This window comes from Abramis brama, assembly GCF_963993115.1.
Source record: "Abramis brama genome assembly, chromosome: 5".
NCBI classification, from domain to species: Eukaryota; Metazoa; Chordata; class Actinopteri; order Cypriniformes; family Leuciscidae; genus Abramis; species Abramis brama.
The window spans coordinates 8,980,205-8,995,108 of NC_139967.1; positions in this window are offsets into that span (position 1 = coordinate 8,980,205).

Genomic DNA, 14,904 nt, shown 5'->3' on the forward strand with positions numbered 1-14,904 from the left:
ATTTGTATCCAATGTGTTTTTGCCTCAATATTGTTTATTCTGCTTGGATTATGTATTTGTAAAGCAACCTTGAGCTCTAGAAAGGCACTATATATGTGGTTGTACTGCCAGCCACAACTTTCGGGCACTATTTCTTTCCTTCAGCCTATCATAAGCAGTGAAGGATATATTTATGCAGCCTTTGCAAAACAATCAGATGAAGGCATCTCAGTAGACTGGAAGTGACATGATCATTGGATTTGGATGTGCCTTGTTGCATGTCTCCCTACCCCCATAGGCAGCATTTTTCAGCAATCGGACGCAGCCACTGTCCTGCAGAATTTAGCTCCAATCATGATCTTCAGAATTACAAGAAAATACTACTGTAGCAGGTGAGCTTGATCAGGTTTGAAGCTAAACTCTGCAGGACTGCTGACCTCCAGGGCCAGATCTGAAGAAACCTGCTTATGAACAGTGATGCGAAAATGAAGACTACAAGGGTGCAAGTCCATATCAGAATTTGGGATGAAGATAACATTGGCAATCCAAGCTTTTTACTAATCTCTCTAAAGAGATGATGAAATAGTAGGCAAAGAAACTGCAATTGATCAGTTACCTTAAATTGAGTATGACTAACTCTACATCTAAGAGCCCTAATGTTCCTGTGTGTTCTTTTACAGGCTGATCCATTACTAGTGAACAACACACGAATGAACCAACTGATACAGTAGATGTATCAGTAAGGAATAATGTAGACAAAAGGGTCTTATATCACCCTGAAGGGTTTATTTTGGGATAATGAGCATCTGACTACCTTATCACACTTACTAGCTACTTACACAATAAGTAACTGGACATGCAATATTGACTCGAGGTGAAATTATTTCGTGAGGACAAAAAGTGCAGAGATCTGTCAGGGAAAATTGCAATGTAAATCAGTGGTTGCCAGGGACAACGGTTAATTATGCAGTTTAATGGTCACTATACAACATTTGACCGCTAAATGTTCCAATAAGAGTCTATTCCAGAGAGAGATGGACTCATGGGTTGTAGGACGCCACTACTCACACTCACATTCATACGTTACACTCACCAGACAAAAGGAAGGTTGAAGAAACAGCAAGTGATCAGTTACCTCAAATCAACTGACTAATCTATATGCAAGAACATTAACGCTAAGATTAATGAAGATATGAGTGCTCTTTTTTCAGTCCGTTTCATTACTACTGAATGAACGCACAAATGATTTAACCAATAGGCGTGTAAGGAAACCGACAGACATCTGTCTGTTTTCCTGTATCTGCTCTGGATGTTAGCTGTCCTCATTCGCTTTCTGACCAAAGACTCATTGAGGCGTGCAGCAATTTCTCTCGAACGAGCGTGTTGATCTGACAGTTCCACCAGCATTTTCCATTCCGTAGCATCCGTAGCGTTCCTTTCCTTCATGTGGCAGACAGACGCCCCTCGTCTCATCTAATCCACCCTCTGCCCCCGCACGCTTTCAAGTCTAAAACTGGAGGATGCGATTGGTCCCTACAAGTAAACAGGGAACACTTGTTTACTTCCTCAACACAAGTAAATATTTTACGCATTTCTGGCTCTGTGTCAGAACTTTCTGTGTGTGCATTGCAGAGATCTTGTCAAAGCGATGTGGGTAAACAGCCTGTAAGTTGGTGTGTGGGTGGGTGGGGGGGATCAAAAGCAGTCATCTGTAAGCCCTTATAGAGCCTCAATAATACAGCCAGGAGTACCAAACGAACAAGAGTGTTATCGGCCTCTGGACTTGACCTGACTGTGTCTGTGTGTTTGTGTAGGTGTCTGCGTGTGTTCGCATATATGCAATAATGACAGCTATGCCCTGCCATGCATCTGCTGTTTAATTGGAAGCTGCGCGTTTGCTTTGCCGGAGGAATCTGTGTTATTTGATTCATGACACAGTACAAAATGTTCCTCTTTCTCCACTGTACGGATACAACACTGAAACAGATATTCATTTCTAATATGCCAAGAGCAAGTGTGTGTGATACTGTATGTGCTTCGAATGCATTTTACTCTCTGCTGTGGTCTCGCAATGAATTGTGGGAAGTTAAATGCCCAGTTAAAAAAAAAAAAAACTGGGCAAACATCTAAAATGATTACAAAAATCAACAAAAATCATACAATTTTAGAGAGTAATCTATTTATCTATTTAAAATTTTTTGACAAACACTAAATGGTACGTAACCCCTACATAACATAACCCATCCCTTATACTTGTACAACAGACATGAAGATGTGGCTTGTTTCCTAAAGGTTGGAATACACTAGAAAACTTTTGTCCAGATTTTGGCCCCACTTTGCAGTCTGGAGGAGTCAAAGCTAGTCTGAGTCAGTCCTCTAGATATTGGGCAGTCAGTGTAAACCGATTAAAAAAAAACAAAAAACTGTGTAGTGTGACAAGCACAGACTAGTTGTCACTTTTGTGAAAAAATCCTGTTTTTTGAGACATAAGTGTTCATTGAATCGATTGTAAAATCGATTTTCCATGTCTAAAGACGTTTCCATTTTAAACGCCAAATATAGGCAAATCCACGGACAATTAACAGGCATTAGGACGAACATAAAGAGGGCGCTTGAGGCGCGCACAAGTCAGCAATATTTCTGATGATTTATTGGCGTGAAGTTTCGTGCACAATGACAAACAGGAGTGCAACACTCTCGAAAAACAATAAGCAGAGTGGACTGCCATAACATCAATGAAAAACATTACTGCAGGCTTCAACATGGCTGAGTTTACGATTAGAAATGTCAAACAAATTTCGCCTACGTAGGCGATTGTAGCCCGAATCTGTATCTGTATCTGAATTCACATTTTTGTAGTAAAAAGAGACACATTATGCAGAAGTATAATTTGCTGTTATGTGTGTTTGTCAGAGCCTGCAGTTGCTGTGTGACGCGCGTTCGCTGCGGGCGTATCGTGACGAGCTGGACGCGCTCCGAGAGAAGGCCGTTAAAATCGATTCCCTATTTTCGTTTTCGAAACTTGTGTTGGTTGGTCCAATCGATTGTGCAATCGATTTTCGAACGTAAAGTGACAGCCCTACAATTTTTAGCTTCAGATTATGAATCCATCCGGTTGGAGAATATCAAATGTGTTACACATTGTTTTCATTTGTCATGCATTTCCTGTGCATGTTTCTGTGTGAGTTTGTTGTGTTCAGAACAACTTGAAAGTCTGTAAGTTTGTGATCCTCAGTCATTTATGATGCCTAGTTTTTCCTGTGTAATAATTTACAAAGTGTATGATGCCTGGTGTTTGAAAATCTGTTCAGATTTTAAAAGTCGTTAGTGTATTCCAGTCTTAAGTGATGAGACTTGCATTTTTTGCCTGACAGACAATAAAATGGGTAAAAAATTCCTTATAAATTCCATATAAACATGAAATACTGAAAACAGTCAGCTGTAACAGTCAGACAGCAGTTTGATTAAATACTAGCTATAGTTTGATTAAATACTAAATATTCAAAAAAGGTAATACTTTCCAATAAGGTTACAATAATGTATTACGATACTTATAAAAAAAAATCATAAACTATTCAGCAAGGATAGACTAAATTGATCAAAAGTGACAGTGAAGACATTATGTAAAAATTACATTTCTATTTCAAATAAATGCTGTCTTTTAACCTTTCTATTCATCAAAGAATCTTGAACAAAATATCACAGTACAAAATATTAAGCAGCAGAACTGTTTTCAACTTTGATAATAAGAAATGTTTCTTGAGCACCAAATCAGCATATTAGAATGATTTCTGAAGGATCATGTGACACTGAAGACTGGAGTAATGATGCTGAATATTCAGCTTTGCCATCAAAGGAATAAATTACATTTAAAAATATATTAAAATAGAAAACTGAATCTTATTGTAGTGAACTAGAAAAAGAACTAAAGGGAATTTGATTCTAAACAGCTGATAGAAAATATAGGACACCCTACTTGATTGCTGAGATATTGTCAGGGAAAAAAGGTAATGATGTACACTTTGTCAGCTTTACCCTAGAACTTAACAAATAAAATATCTTTACTACTGAAAAGCTATTATTTAAAAACTAGCAACGTTACCCACCTCGCTACTGAAAAATGGTTAAACTAAAAGCTTCACTAATTGCAGCAATTGTATTGTCCAGCACCGCTAATAACACCCTAACGCTGTGGCAGCGAGTTTTACAATGCACATTTGCATCAGAATGCAAAAATCTAGTTTCCTGACTAGCAATGATTTGGCAGAATCACAATGCCTGAAATGGTTTTAGGAACAGGTCAAATAGAGAAAAATCTGTACTGTCCTGCCAAAAACAAACATCAAAATGTGCCTCAGATCAGCTTCGAAAAGCCAACACTGTTTGAGGGTGTTTAGAAGGAAAAATCCCATTCCGGCTCTCGCGGGGCTCATTGAGACATGAGGTTGAGCTTTGCTCAAATCATTCCGGCTAACAAAATAAATGGATAACACCACTGAAAATTCGGTAATGCGTTCTGAGATCACATCAGGCTGGTCATTAATCTAGCTCAGTGATGTCGATGTTTGTGTGTGTGAAGAGTCTGGGGTTTGTTGTCTCTGTTTGTGTCCTCAGAGGAAAGAGTTCATTGTGGTAGAATGAGAATGCTGTCTGGCCATAACAGAGACAGAGATTTTCTTCACCCCGATGCTGTTGGTTCACATTAGTGTGTGCTACAATGAGAACAGCGCAGAGAGCCACTGATAAATAATATACATATTTGCAATTGGCTTCAATTGCGCTACGGAAATGCCTGCTACTTGGCACAACAATAAATCACGTATAATGACTTTTGGGATTCATTATGAGGATTTTAATATGCACTTTACGTAACCAGGTAGTAATAAACTAAAAGGGGTTGATGGATTAGCATTCTTAATAATCTGCCTCTTTTCCTCTATTATGGCATTACACAGGCCTAATTTAACACGAACAGAGAAAGTGATAAAAAATTGAAAAAGATTTAAATCGAACTCATGGCTCCTGAGGGGCGAGCGCTCTGTATAGCAGCCGAGCGATGATTTTATACAGCCCTTCAGTGTGAGAAATGATGTCCATACTTCAAAGGAACTTCAATCAAGTTGCATTTCTATGCTTGATAAATAATTGAGGAATACTTGAAATGGCCTTGAGTTATACCATTCATGAATGTCTCTGTGAATGTGTTTGACAGATGGAGAGAAGAGAGTGAAAGAGAGAGTGTGTGTATGTGTGTGAGAGAGAGATTTACATCATTGTTTCAGAGACTTCTTTGTCTTTGATGGTTTTTGCACAAATAAAACAGATTTAGCCATTGGAATAAAAAGATGACGTCCCACATGCATGGAGTCGCAGCAGGACAGCAAAGGTGGCGTTTGGGCAGGTGACTCTAACTGCACACAGGTGTACTTTGGAGAACAGATCTGAGCCCACCTGCAGAGACAGCACAGCCGGTGAATATAAGGATACTCACAGAGACCGCTCACTTTGATCCAAGGTCCAAAATTAACTTTAACACACCTGCCAGTGAAAAGAAATGACAGGTCATAAATAGGAGGTGCCCCCTCTTAAAGCTACACTGTGTAATTTTTTAAGTTGATTCTTAGCAAAAAAACACTTTGTTCTTTCAAAATGATATGTGCTCATTAATGTGTAATTACTTCTACCAACTAATCAAGTATTCTCGTAAGCGTAGAATCTTCCATTTAGAATACATACGAGCGAGTCGCTCGAATGGCGGCAGCCATGTAGCGCCTCCATCTTGAAAATACATTAGCCAAAGAGGGACATACCTGGAAATTCAAGCTTCGCCTTTCGCGTTTGGAACCGTGACGAATGCGAGGGGGAGATTACTCGCGACTGCTGGTAGATTTGAAATAATACGGCCACCGTAGGAGTTAAAACGCCCTCGGAATGGGAGGGGCTAGAAAGTAATATTCAGTTGGTAGTCATAAACAGTTTCACCGCTAGATGGGAGAAAATCCTACACAGTGTAGCTTTAAGAACAATGTGGATTTATTTTTAAATGGTAACATTTAAACATAAGTTTAGCATGTACTGGATGATGATACATAGGTCAATGTGTTATTACAGGAAATAAATAGAAACTTTTGCTAATTTAGTTGTTATAGCACAAAATGTCAAATATTAAAAGAGGGGTTATCTTATGACATCTCCATCGGATAATTTGTACAGAATGTATAAAATACTTTTGATATAATATAATTCTTATTACTGTTTATATACATTTTTGAAGTGTCATAAATGTAAAATACTAAATCAACTATTCTATCTAAAATGTTATTTTTGGCAATTTATTTGAATAATAATTGAATAACCGATGACCAACAAAACAGAATCCCAGTAAAAGAGATTCATCTGAAAGGTAAAATTATTCTATGACTTACATACAGGCATATTAATATTTACTTATGTAATTGCCCATCTTTTAATTGAATATGTCATGACAGCAACACTATGAATGCAAAATTAAAGATTTCACTTCATTAATTTACAGTTTTTTATGAAAGCAAAGATGTCTAAAACGTAGTCTTTTCCCACCATGTTACCCTATTTCTTAGCGGAATTGACACAGACTGTATTTTGAATAATTGCTATATATTTTGTAGTTATTTCACGTTTTGTCCTGTATATTAATGACAAACAGCAAAGGTTGTTGTGTCTTTCGCAGCACAATCTCTCAGTCTTGGTAAAATTACACCGAAACACATTGTGATTATGTTCCTTATCTTTGCATCGTGGTGGCTTTACTGCAAGGAAAATTCACCATATGTGTCGCCACATGGAGAAAAAAACATTATAGATAAACTTCTGAAACAAGAATAGCTAAGACAGATGTTTTCTTTAGTAGATGTTTGAGGTCTTTGATTTGAATCACTCACTTAACTTACATCAACCACATCAGATTGGCATTCTTACAATAGATTAAACTATTAATATAACTGCAGTTCCTTTTAAAGTTTCTGGCCACTTTTATTTGTCAAAGTCAATTCAAACTCAAATTTGGCACTTGGTAAGTGTTAATTATGGACCCTGCTGTCACCAATTCTTGGCTATGTGATACAGTTTGTGTTCCAATGTCTGAGCTGACACACGGTGTACTGTCTACATAGGCAGTTACCTTCTAAGGCAGAATACCAAACAAAGTGCAACCTCATAAGTTAAGCTTTACATAGATGTGCTGTACTCTACATACATGTTGTGTTTTCATGTTTTATGGGGACTTTCCATTAACATAGAAAATGTTAGTATATACAGTAATGTGAAAAAGACTTAGACACGTTAATATTTTGACAAGCCAGTTATTTATATATTTTGCTGTAGTGTGTCAGTAGGAAATATCACTTTACATTTCCAAACATTCTTTTTGCCATTCATTTTAATAATCCTGTAATCTGAAGACAGCCGGTATGATCCACACGGAGATCTGATATCACCATCATCGAGTCCATCTGGTGAAACAGAAAATAAACGAGACAGACTAAATCCAGAAGAACTGTGCCATTGAGACGCTTGAAGAAACCTTCAACGCTTCAAGAAACCTTGCACAGTAATGTATATATCACAGTGACTTGTGGCTGGGGTCTTTTGACTTTTGAGCTACACACATCAACCTAGAAACCACTCAGACCACCCTAGCAACTTCATAGCAATGCACTAGCAACCACTCAAAACACCTTATTTACTAAAACCCATTCACAGAAATGAATCAAACTTCAAAAAAAAAAGAGAAAAAAAAGAGTTTAGAAAATTTTGATAAGCTAAACATGCACAACAACTACATACCACACCTAAGTATCAATATTTAATTAGATGGAATTGCCCAGTATGGAATGAAATCAGCTTAAAAGCAATTTCTCTTCAGCCCATCTACCATCTCAGATCCATTTTCCCCCCACTGAGGTGCAATGCTGCCTTAAAATTGAGAGTATTTTTACTGAAGTACTATCTGAGCACTCACATACTGTAAGATGTCTTAAAATGCTCCTTAGGTAGGCAGCTTAGTAGGATTTTGGAAAAGCATGCATGATATTTCACCACATTTGGAGAAATGGAACAAGCGTGTCAAGCAGCAGCGCAGGGTGATGCATGGTTATCTTTTTAAAAGATTAACCATCTTTGTAAAACAGTGCATTGATGAAAGAATTTCTAAATTAATAAATTATATCTTAGATTAAATTGATAAACATTCCTTACAGATTGGAGGACAGTTTTTATTAACATGTCTTAATAACGTTCAAAATTCAAAGGAAACATTTCAACCATAGAGAGAGAGAGAACATTTTCACTTTGAAGAGCAATAACTGAATCACCATCTTAAAGCATATCAAAAGAAAGAGCAACAAAAGTCTCACTTAAAAATATGTAATGCTGGTACATTTTGGCTTTTTCAAATCAAGGGCATGAATGTATTTTGACAGAATGTAACTGAGACAGCTAGCAACCGCTAGCTAGCAGCATATTCTACCATAACATGGGAAGATTTGCAAAGTTAAAGTTAGGTGTAAAATTAGAAATAGATCGAGCTACAATTTACTGTACCTTATGTGTCAAAAAAATCCAAAGATCACTGGTTACGACTGACTTTCATTGCATGTATATATTTCTGTATATATTTCTGTCATGTTTGGCATAGTAATGGATATGACAATGTTGATATGTTTGGTCTTGGCGGAATAGATCTGCTACACTGCTGCTGTTGCATAGCAAGTACGGGACTTGCTACTGCCAGAGCATACACAACACGCTGATGTGAGCAAGTAAGACATGTTGCTGCTGCACAATATAGCATACATAAATTACCCATAGCAGATCTATACAGGTGGAGCTGGGGAAGGTGTAGGGTTTCTGAAAGTGTGCTGCAATTCCTACAGAAAATGCTGACCAAGTATGTGAAGGTTGAGCAGTGAGCTCATTGGCTACTGATACAGCAGGAACCAATCAGCTGTGGCCTACAGAGAATGATGTGATTGCAAACAGATTGAGTTAAGGACCTATTAGGCTGTGCCATCTAGAGTTTCATATATATATATATATATATATATATATATAACGCAATTAGTTACTTTTTTAGGGAGTAATGCAATATTGAAATGCATTACTTTTAAAAGTAACTTTCCCCAGCACTGTTTATATAACACCTCAGGTAACTAAAGACTTCAAAACATATTTTCTCATAAGATGCATTGAGGAACACCTGTCAGAAGCATAAATGCAAGTATATGTAAATGCAATATGTAAAAATGTAAATTTTCAAGGCCCAGTGGTGAAAGCTGATGATTTCAATCCTACAACAAACATTGCATTAGAATCATCATTAGCCACGGAGGGTTTGCATCTATGCCTGGTACAAATGTTATGCAGAAGAATTTGATGAGTCCCACTTAAAAATACATTTGTGTGTTTATGCTTCTAAACTGCTAAAACTCATTTCTTATATTCATAAGCTCTCATCTAATTCCATCTCTCACTCTCTGATTGGCTCTGATGTTGCACGAATCCTTCATCTTTCCCCACACTTTTAACCAGAGCTTTTACCAGACAGAACTGAATGAATAAATAATCTGAGTAAATCTTCAGGGTAACTTGACAGAAAGGCATACTTTGCATCATTCAGTTTCATCAGCCAGGCTGTGGGTACACAGTATTTCTTCAGCACTGTTTTTGCACAAATTCAAAAAAACAATCTTTAAAGGGATAGTTCATCCAAAAATTAAAATTCTGTCATTAATTACTCACCTTCATGTCTTTCCAAATCAAGATTTCTGTCCCTCCGTTGACAGCTACGCAACTGAAACTTTGGATTAGCTTTACGATCTCTTTATGAACTTTTTGAAGCGTCAAAGTGATAATTGTATAGCTTTCAACGGAGGGTCAGAAAGGTCTCAGATTTCATCAAAAAGATCTTAATTTGTGTTCCGAAGCTGAACGAAAGTCTTACGGGCTTGGAATGACATGAGGTTGAGTAATTAATGACAGAATTTTCATTTTTGGGTGAACTAACCCTTTAAGTCCACCCCCAAAAAAAACCTTTGAATGAGAAGTCTGACCAAACGTGTTTGTGTGTACTTATGCTACACGAAGGAGTGCTATGTGACAGCTCTGATGCTGTGTAGGGTCATATTAAAGGTGAACCAGGTGTTGGGGACGTCAAGCACACCTGATGAAAAACAGTTCTGCAAAATCACCCAAGTGCCGTTTGTCAGCCTTGATGTTTTACAGCAAAGAGAAAAGCTGCCAAATGGCTGTGCTGGAATCCATCTGTCTGAGCTAGCTGCATGAATGCCAATTTATAAGGTTGAGTACAATCTCTCACAGGGGCATAATGCAGTAATTTTGTTTAAAGTCCCCCTGTAGGCAACAACTTCATCCCTTAAAACTCATTTTTGATCACCAAAATGACATATTTAAATGTTTTTCCTTGGAAAACAAAATATATATTCATGCCTTAAAAAAGCTTGAATGTAACTCTCCACCCTTGCCCCATTTAATATACGCAGTTCTATGAATATGCAAATTAGCCCTGCCTCCACTCACTCACACCAGCTCAGAGATCCACTCGTTGATGATCACATGTTGACGTGATTGGTTACGAGGTGGTCTGTGACGTCAGAATCACCAGCGATTTCAACCCGCGATTTTGAGACTGTCTTTGGTTCACTGCAGTTTTAAGGAGAAAATACTAAGCGATGGTGTAGACTTATGAATTTACACATGTTTTGACTTAAAGCATATTAGAAACACCATTGCAAAAACACATGAACATAGGAAAAACATTTTTAAAAATGAAAATGCTACGAAAGTGTAGTGGTATAGATTTTGCCATGCATAGAAAGCAAGTATTCTTCCAGGATAACCTTGTCCGTGGCTTGAGTCACACGTCCTTCACAAAGATGGATCTGCCTGATTTTGATCTTTTCTGATGAGTCCAGTTTTCAAATTTGACCAACATCCATTCCTCTAATGGTTAGACAGAGACCTGGAGAGGCTACAACAGGGTCTCTCGCACCCACTGTGAAATCTGGTGGAGGATTGGTGATGATCTGGGGGTTCTTCAGTAAGGTTGGAATCAGGCAGACCCATCTTAGTGAAGGATGCATGACTCAAGTCACGTACAAGGTTATCCTGGAAGAAATATCATTCTGCTCTGGCAACACAGCCAGGCCAATAAAGGTGTGCATGGAGGACCACCAGATCAAGACCCTGTCATGGCCAACCCAATCTCCAGACCTGAACCCCAATGAAAAAATCTAGCATGTGATCAAGAGGAAGATGTAAGTGTACAAGTAGGGCTGCACGATTCATCGAAATTAAACTGGAATCGCAACTTGGCTTAGTGAGATCATTAAAATCGCAAAGGCTGGGATTTTTCAGATTTTTTATTAAATAAATATAAGCATAGCAATATAATCTTTTTTTTTTTTTTGACCACTCTAAATGACAATGGTTTTACTTGAAAATGGGAAGAAATGTTGTCAGTAGTTTATAGAATAAAACACAAATGTTCATTTTACTCAAACACATACAAATAGTAAATCCAGAGAAACTGCTAATTTTGTAGTGGTCTCTTAATTTTTTTTAAATATAAGCATAGTGTTATTGAAGAGTGGCTCTGTGATCAAATGCTGCTCCATCTCTGAAAGCACTGAGAGTTTTAGTCGCTTATAACATGCATTTGAAAAAGCAACATGCGTTAAACATCTTCCCAAACTTAAAATCTGTTGCCCAACAAAAGACAACATTTAATAACATGTTTTTACTCCAAACTCACTTCATAACATGTTTGAAATAACTTGTGAGCTGATGTGGCTTCTTATCATAGAATGTATTCTATACAGTGATAAAGGCTATGTCGATAAGGATTGCGTTATAAATAGACCTATAGTTTATTATTATAAAAATATCCGAGACGGCTTGAAGAACTCAAATACACCATATATTGCAGCAGTCATGTGTTTATTGTCTTCATGTTTAATCAGTAAATTGGGGTTATTCAACCAAATATTAATTTCCGAACTCTTCTTAAGTTAAAATATTAGTATTGTGTTGTTTAAAAAAATAATATAAACTGAAAGGTCTGAAAACATGGCTTTTTTTTTTTGACCACTCTAAATGGCAATGTTTTACTTGAAAATGGGAAGAAATGTTGTCAGTAGTTTATAGAATAAAACACAAATGTTCATTTTACTCAAACACATACATACAAATAGTAAATCCAGAGAAACTGCTAATTTTGTAGTGGTCTCTTTAATTTTTTCAAGAGCAGTATATAACTGCCACTGACCAGTGTTTTTACCAACAATAATTGTGCAACAATTATTTTATTTATTTCAGTTTATTATTATTATTATCATTATTATTATTATTATTATTATTTATTTTGGAAATTGCATTAACAATCTAAACAGGAACATCTAATCTTTCATACATGTCTTATTTTCATGTTTTACAGAACACCAGGAAATAAAGTACAGGGAATATCTGAAGAAAAATGAAAGCAAAGTCATTATAAACATAGTGGGTGGCAGGTTGAGGATACATGTTTTATATTTTTATTAGAAATACAGTGAGTACTAGGTGTGTGTGTATGAATAGGCCTAGTGTGTGACTTCACATAGTCAGCAGTTCTCATGGCTGGGCCGGCTGCCCAGTCTCAGAGCGAAGAGAGGAAAGAGGAATTCCTGCGCTCACACCATGACCTTCGACCCAGGATATCCTTCCTTAGGGCACTCCCTCTTGTCCTCAACATGGGCCAGAAAGGATATCATTTATGTCCTTAACAACATCTAATCATTAATTATACGGCTTTAAATTAATGTTTCATGACACCATGACCATTAAAGTCCTTTAATGACAAAAATCTATGGTGCAGAGATTCAGGATAATTACTGTAGACAAACCACTAAAACTATATTGTCGCTGTCAGGCGGAAACCTTGTAAATTCATATTTCGTCATTTTTATTGAATGTTTTTCCATAAATCATTACTATTTGTCACCCTTCACATCATTCTGTGGGTTTTGCAAATATTTGACCAATGAAAAGTATTAAAAAGTGCTTGTGATTAACTTTGATCCTCTAACTGTCGCTAAAACCTCATAACTCTATATCTTGAATGAAGTGCTGTACACATTTATTTTATTATTCTAATTTTTTATGCATTTGAGGAGCAGAGAAGAATGTCTTAGTCTTGCATTTGTCATTGAGTCATAGCCAATACTGTTAAATAGCCTGCGCGTAACACTTCATCTATTATAACATCAGATTTTGTCCAAATGACAGAAAAACCTGTATAACCTGTAAGTTGATGAAAAAACAAAATGTGATGCATGCTGAAATTCGCTGAAAAAAAGGTTGTGTTGTTGCAAAGTGCTGGACGAACAGAAAATGACAATATAACGGAGACATGTTTTGAAACCTTGGAGACGACAGCGCAGAATAAAGCCGCTCATACCAGTCTCCTATATTTATGCCTCATAAGTCGCAGTAGTACAGCACGGTGGCTACACATTGTCATGTTGTAAATAAGACAACATCTGTGTTGTAAATCCCTCCATGCTGCGGTTGTTGTTGTTTTAGGCGTACCAATGCAACTTCATTGCAACAGAAACCAATGCAGATATTCCGGAAAACGAAAGAGCGGCATGGGACACACAAATCGGATCTGAACAGTTGTGATACACAATGTGGACAGTCACTCATTTTAGATCAGATTCAATGGAGGCTGGTGGGTTTTAAAATAGATGAGGCACACAAAAATTTTGCAGTCGGACTTTTGAACTACTTTAAAATGGCACTTATATCACTTATAGATCTGAATATTTATAGAAAACGACACAGACATCAAAACAATATAATATAAGTTCACTGACCTAGTCCTAGCCTATCACTTGAAACAAAAAATCCAAAAAAGTCCTTTTAAATGTCCGTGTTAAAAGAGCACGTTCGGCCGTTTAGTGACGCTGATTGATGTAGCCTATATCCAATTTAGGCATGGGGTCTTTATTTTTAATTTGTAGCTGTTGTTTGAATGGTAGTTTAGTACAGTTGTTTGCGATCAAATATTCAATACCTCTACTCTCTCCATAGTTACATCAGAGGTAGCAATAATAGCAGTAACTAATATCACGTAATTTACGTCTGGTCGATGATTGGTTGATATACCAAGGGAGGCTAGCCTCCTCTGACATGTTACTTTGCTCAACACTCCTAATCGCTGAAAGTGAAATAATTGATGCTGATTGGCAATTTTTTTTTTTACCAATGTTAGTACAAGTCTCCGGCTATGGATTTGCCTCCCCCTCCCTTTCTCTATCCGCTCAGACTCGCGTTTCGCAGATTCGGCACATTCTGGGAAGAAACGACTATGGCAATTCAAAGTGCTTTACATAGAGAGGAATAAAAATAATCACAAAATAAAAGCAAGGAAAATTCAAACAGTTATTCAAAAGCTTTACATAGAAAGGAATTATAATAATCACACTATAGCGCTTCATAGAGCTTTGCATAGAAAATAGACACAAAATAAAAGCAGGGGAAATGATACAGTTATAAAAGGAATTAAAAGAGATAAATGATACAGTTATAAATTGAATTAGAGTAAAATGAATTAAAATAGTAAATAAACTTCTCATCTGGCAAAACACCGGTGTATCTTATTTTGACTCTGAGATTTCCCCCATGACGGTCAGTATTCTTCTGTGGATTTTCATATACCATGGATTATCTGAGTCCACCAGATTAGTAATCTGTACCAATCCAGACCAGTAATCTGTACTAGCCACCACAGTGTTCTCTTGATAATCCGTACCAGACTAGTAATCTGTACTAGTCACCAAAATGTTCCCTTGAGAGTCAATCCCTCTCAAACTCCACCACAGAAAGGTT